Here is a 6,792-nt window from a genome sequence, read left to right as displayed (position 1 = left end):
ACCACTTAGGACTTTGTAGGAAATTTTGACATAAGGTAGAATGATGCCTCCAGATAAGTGGTTTTGTTTGTTTGTTTGTTTGTTTGTTTTTGTTTTTACTTTACTGGGGTTCCACATGAGTTTTAGAAACATTTTCTGTTCCATGAGAAATGTTATTGGAATACTCATAGGATTGCATTGCAACTGTTTATCAATTGGGTAGCATGGACATTTTAATACTATTTTTTTCAATGCATGAAAAGGATATCTTTACATCTACTTGTATCTTTTTCCATCATTGATATTTTACAGTTTTTGTCCCTCTTTAGTTACTTTTATTCCTAAACTTATTTCTGCTATTATAAATCAGATTATTTTTTTTGATTTTTTTGGGAGAGTTTTTTTAATGTTAAAAAGTACTAATGATTTTTAATGTTGATTTTTGTTCCCCATAAAATTACAGAATTCATTTATAGTCTTAATAGATTTTGTGAAATCTCAAGGGTTTTCCATATATAAAATCACATTATCTGCAACAGAGAAAATTTAACTTTTTCTTTTCTGATTTGAATTCTTTTTATTCCTCTTTTGAATAGTAAATTGGCTATGTACAGAATTGAGTCATCACAAATATATATTTTTTAAGAACTTAAAAGATAATGCCCCCACCACAATTTGTACCTTTGATTTCTGGCTTTTTATGATATTTTACCTATTAGACTGTCATCCTATTAAATGTAATCCTAGGTTTATTTCTGGTTGCAGGGAAGACTACCTTTCCTTTTTTTAGTGAACTTCATTTAAATATTTTAAATAATTTCCTTAGGATTTACTGTACATTCCACTTCTAAGAATTCATGTGTTGAAATGCTAGAAAATTCTTAGCCCTAATCTCTTTGAATATTATTACTTCCTCTATGATTCCTTTCTTCTTGGAATATTGCATAGTAACATAGAGGTTATTCATTTTAACTAGTATTTTTCTTTATGTTGTTTCTATTTCCTCTCTTTAGTATCTGTGCTATGTTCAAAATGGTTTTTAAACTCTTTTACTTTACTAATTCTCCTTTCACCTGTGTCTAATCTGATGGCTACATTTTCCACTAAGTTTGTATTGAACTTGTTTCATGACATTTGATTTTGTTCTTGTTTAGTCAAATTATATTTTGTAGTGACATTATCTAGTTTTCTGTTTTACATGCTGCTTTTCATAAACCTATTCATTTTACACATATAATTTGTTTTATATGGTATCTAATAATGTTAGTTTACTTACACTCATGGAATATATTGAATTATTTATCATTTTCAAACCATGAAATCTATATCTCAAAATCAGTGAACTTAGATATGTAAAAATACCTAATATCCTACTGATAATTTATTTTAGCATAATAATATATGGATAGAGTTATTACAAACTTAAACCCAACACATAGCTTAACAATAAACATATCATTTAAGTGATAGAAATGGAAGAGATGTTAAATTAATCAGTATTATAGAATAATATTCTGCAATACCAAGTCAGTGCAGTTAGAGAATAGAAGGAGATAAGCGGTACACAAATTGAAAGAATAAAAATTTAACTTTCACAGATGGAATAACTACAAGTAAGAAAACTCAATAGAATAAACTTTAATAAACACAAATGAGATAATTTAGTGGGTGGTTATCCAATGAATATAAAATAGTATCTTTCATAAATATAAACAATCACAGGTTAAAATACAATGAAACTAAAAATCTATTGTCACCTATATCAACATCAATGGTAATCATAATCAAGAATACACTTAATCAGAAACGTACTCTTTAGGAAAAGCATAGTAAATCTGTGATCTATTATTGGACAAACATGTAATTGAAAGTAACATACATACTGAATGAAAAACAGAAAGGATCATGTTTTTTGATAAGAAGCTGTATTGTATTGTTATAATTCTTCCTAAATTAAATTCATAAATTCCATTCAATACCAATTAAAATTCCGTCAGTTTTTTTCCTTGGGGGGGCACTTGACAAAATGACACTGGGGTTCATCTGGGGGAATAAATATGTGACAATATCCAAGAAATTTCAGAAAAAGACCAGTAATGAGACCCTTAGCAGATATTAAAATGGCCACTAATGAGGATCTGTTTATATAAATTATGGTTCTTTTATAAGATAATAAAATCCATTAAAATAAAGTAGATATATATCAAATATAGGGGCTCAGGATTATTGAAAATATATGTGTATTTAAGAATATAACTTTTAAAACACATATATCATTTTTTTCTGAAAGAATGTAAGAGCTGTTAGATTGTCACATATTCAGAGGCACCAGTAGGGTAGAAAAAATGCTTTTCATTGTTGGATTGCCTTTTACCATATGTATGTTTTAATTTAGTTTACATTTTTAATATAATTCTCAAAAAGCTTTAAATGCTGAAAGATTTATGATATATTCAGGAATTGAAATGAAATTTACATCCATGATAAATCCTATATATAAACTTATTACTGAACAAAATCAGGTTAGACATTCTGTAAAGCATTTTAATAATTTATTTATTCCTTTCATGAATATACTACACTACTAATCTTAAGGTATGCATTTGTTTCTGAAGACATATGTTTGGCATAGGTTTCTCTCATTATACTTAAAGTAACATAACATTTGACAAAAGTTGAAATATTGAAGACCACTATCAATTTCATTGGGTCTCTAACCTTATCATACCACAGGTTGTTTTATTGTTCACAGGAGCTAGTCAATAACATCTGGAATATATTGATTCAGTAAGAAGTTCAGTTAACATCAATCCTTTATTACACCATAAGATTATTAAATTTGAGGGGAAGGATGTCACGATAGATTGTACAAAAACACTCCTGTTTGCTGGGGCTGGTTAATTGTGGCACCTTATAAAACATTTCAACCTCAATTTCGCTGGTGTTTCAAAATTCCAAACTAAAAGGATCCAATTCATTATGACCTTCTAATATGAATATTCTTGTATCTGAAATAATTGAATGCTTGAAGTAATTCCCCAAAAGAGAAGGAGAAATTTGATGAAGTCTAAATGCATGAGAAGTATACAACTTTACCTTTCTTGCAACAAGATCCCTAAAACAACGTTGTTCAAAAATCTGGTCCTAAGGAAACATATTTGATGTTGAAACAAGGTCTCTTTGCTAGTTATTTCATCGCATGTCCATCTGCTATGTTGAGAATATGCCAGCTCACAAACTGGTCTGCTATTTTCAGTAAGGCATGTGCCAAAGCAGCACATGGTTTAGACTGGCAGATTACATAAGGCTGTGAGTATCCACTATAATAAAAATTTAGTCTTTTGCCCAGCGTGTTTCATCCATATATTGCTCACTGCACATTCATTAACTCCAAAAAAATCCCTTGAAAGAAGTTATATATCATTAGTTCACTTTAGAGTTAAGGAATCTTGACAAGAAATGAAGTGATTTAACCAGAGCCACAGGTGTATGCTCAGTGGGATATCTGTGTTTGTTTACCTGGAGCTACATCTTCTCATCTGAGTTGTAATACTTGCGTCAGAGAAAAAAGAATGATGTAATTCAAAGTGGTATAGATAGCACTCAGAATGGAAATACACTTAGAGACATTTCCTAAACAAGCAGTTAGTAATGAGACTGGTACCTTAAAATTATATGAAGATACAAATTACTATTTTAACTTATTCTGTATTATAAATCTGAAATTTCTTTCTTTCAAAACAGTAATTAAGCTAATATTACATATTCCTTTTAGAAAGGCTACTCTTTTTTAGCTTTACTGGATTGGAAAACAAAAGCTATTTAAAGAAGCTCTAGGAATATTGTCTATTTCAGTGGAGGTTTTAGAAAATTTTGAACATAACTTCCTTGGAGAGAGAACTCAGATAACATTTAAATTTTTGTCACGTTTACAACAGTTTTACATTAAAATCATATAAGAAAATAATTGCCAATATGCATAAGCATATTATTATTATAACATATATAAGCATATGGCAGTGTTTAAATATAAACATTTTAACAATAGGACTTTTATTTAATGATCCTTTAAAATAAATGACATTTTTCTTAATTGGATTGCTAGGTTTGTAAAATAATCAAGTTTAAGATTTTGCTAGACTGTTTTCAAAGACTGGTGAACACTCACACAGCATACCAATTGTATTTGTTAATGAAACAGGTTGAAAATGATATAGAAAATGCTCACCTATTACCAATATCTAAAAACCTTTAACACACAAACCTGTAAAGTTAAAATGTGGTGGTAGTTTACCTAAAGTTATCTTGCTCTTAAGTCTAAAAAAAAAAAAGTTTACAAGGTTAGAATAAAGAAAGTGTGGAAGTTTTCCACTAAGTAACAAATTCTTGAGCTAAATCAACTCACAAAGAGAAAAAGATGTATGTTGGCTCGAAGTTCTGGAAGTTTCAGTCATGACTGATTAGCCCCATTACTTTGGGCCCTTGGCAGCACATCGTGATAGGAATCATGTGAGACAAAGCCATTCACCTCATGGCACTGAGGAAGTAAAACAAAAAAGAGACAGGTGTCCCAGAATTCCTTTTGAGAGCACACCCTCAAGGATCTACACTGTTTCCCTAGTTTCCACTTCTTAAAGGTTCCATTACCTCCCAATAATTCCATGAGCTAAAGACCAAGCCTTTAACACATGGTTGTTTGGGGAACACTTATCCAAACCACAGCAGAAGTCATTTCTAGGAATACAGATACGTCCTTAACCTATAACTAATTAATATAAAAATCACAATGAAGTTCTAGTTCAGCTTCAGGATGAGCATGATGTAGCCAGACCATGAAACTTCGTTTAAGGCACCATATTTTGAGAGATTCTAATAAACAGGAATCGAGAACATAAAGCAGAAGCATGAAAAGATCTGAAGATATTACATAATGCTCTAACATTTGAATGACTGAGATTTTTGGATTTAGAGTACTCAGGAAAGATGGAATCTATGTTTTTAAGATATATGAAGAACTACATGTGAAAATTTCTCTAATCATGATTTGTATGATTCAAGAGACAAGAAGATCCAGCACATTGAATGTGGGGCACATTTTGATTCAAGATAAGGGATAGTTTTCTTCAACTAAAACCACCTAAAATCAGAATGAAATTTCTAAGAGAAAATGCTTGAAGGGATTTATGTAGAGATTAGCATACTACTTTTAACTAGAGTACGAAAGGAAATTAAATAATCTATTAGGGACCAAGAAGAAAAGCCACACATTTGGAACATATTACTTTGGTGGTTCTTTTAAATTCACGCGTAATTTTAAATGAAAATTCATGAGAATTTAAGGCCAAGTTGTTGATAACATGTAGGAATATCTACACACACACACACACATACACACACACACATACACACACACACACACACACACACATCCTATGCATATATACACTTACATATGTATGTATATATGTGTAGCATTATAGATACAGGTATATACACATAGCATATTATTTGGATACAAGCATATCTGGTGGGTTGGAAGTTCTTTTTAATAGTGTAGAAAGTTTATAAAATGTAAAGAAATATTTATTGCTCTTTAGGATGCAGAATTTTAGACTCCATTTTAAAAATTCCAAATAATTTGATGTCACTTCATACTTAACTGTTATAATGATTTTACTCTTTTTTCCATGGTTAAAATTGATCAGAAATAAAAGTGACATCTAGGGCAGTGTGTATAAGGACAGAAAGGTAAGATAGAAGTGGGTTCCTTGAAGATGACAAGAGGAAGCCTGGATTTGCTGTAGGAGGCAAGAGGCCACTAGTAAACGGATTCAGAAGGGAATGGTTTGGTCTGAACAACAAGAAACAGAGAAATGTTAAGCTCTCAAAAGCTTTCCAAAATAAAAGGGACATGGAGAATACAAGATTTCATATGTCCTAACCCTGCTATCTAACTGAGAAACACACAAAGAAATGGGCCAGATAACACTGGTGTTTATCAGGAATGGAGCAGATACACCCTTAACCTGGTGACTTCATGGGCAGACTACAAGGCAAAGGCTTACTTGTTGTGGGAGGCGAGTTCAACATCAACACTAGGGGATAAGACCTGAACAAAGAGAGGCAGTCAGTCTAAGGACAAGCGGTGGAAGCCTAATGGGATTGGGCAGCAATTCCCGTTTCCCAAGAGCGAAAAGGAACTTTTACACTAAGCCTCAGCAAGTCACTGCTTTCTCCATGTCCCTGTGCTACCAATGGTTACCCACAACGCTGCTTTACTTAGAATACTGAGGATTTGCAGACTCTCTAAGAGGTTTCAGTTCATTCTTCTCCTTTACCCGACTCCTCTCCTGCCATTGGGATAAATATTTACTTTGAAATAATTTTAAATATGATCTCTTCTGTGTTTATTTCTGCATATCAAATGAGGAAGCAATTTTGAAGATCTTTAATTCTTCTATTACTCCTACATATTTAATATAAGTGTATTCACTTGAAGTAGGTCTACATTTTGCATGTTAGTATTAATGGTATGTAGTTCTTAAAAAATAGCACTGATTTCTGGTTTTCATTCATAAGTAAGATTTATGAGACATGTAGATTTCATGAAATTAAGTGCTATATTACTCACTAATATTATTACTATTTTTATTTAAAATATTGCTGTTTTATTTAAAATATTGCTGTTTACTAGATTTACCAAATGGATTACAATAACGTTAGATTCTAAACATTGTTTATTAAATCCATATTTCCAAAGCTGAGGTGCATCAAGAACTAACAACAAAAAATAATAATAGATAAAAGTTAAAT

This window comes from Sciurus carolinensis, chromosome 3 (assembly GCF_902686445.1).
Source record: "Sciurus carolinensis chromosome 3, mSciCar1.2, whole genome shotgun sequence".
In the NCBI taxonomy this organism is placed as follows: domain Eukaryota; kingdom Metazoa; phylum Chordata; class Mammalia; order Rodentia; family Sciuridae; genus Sciurus; species Sciurus carolinensis.
Note: the sequence above shows the minus strand (reverse complement) of the source record.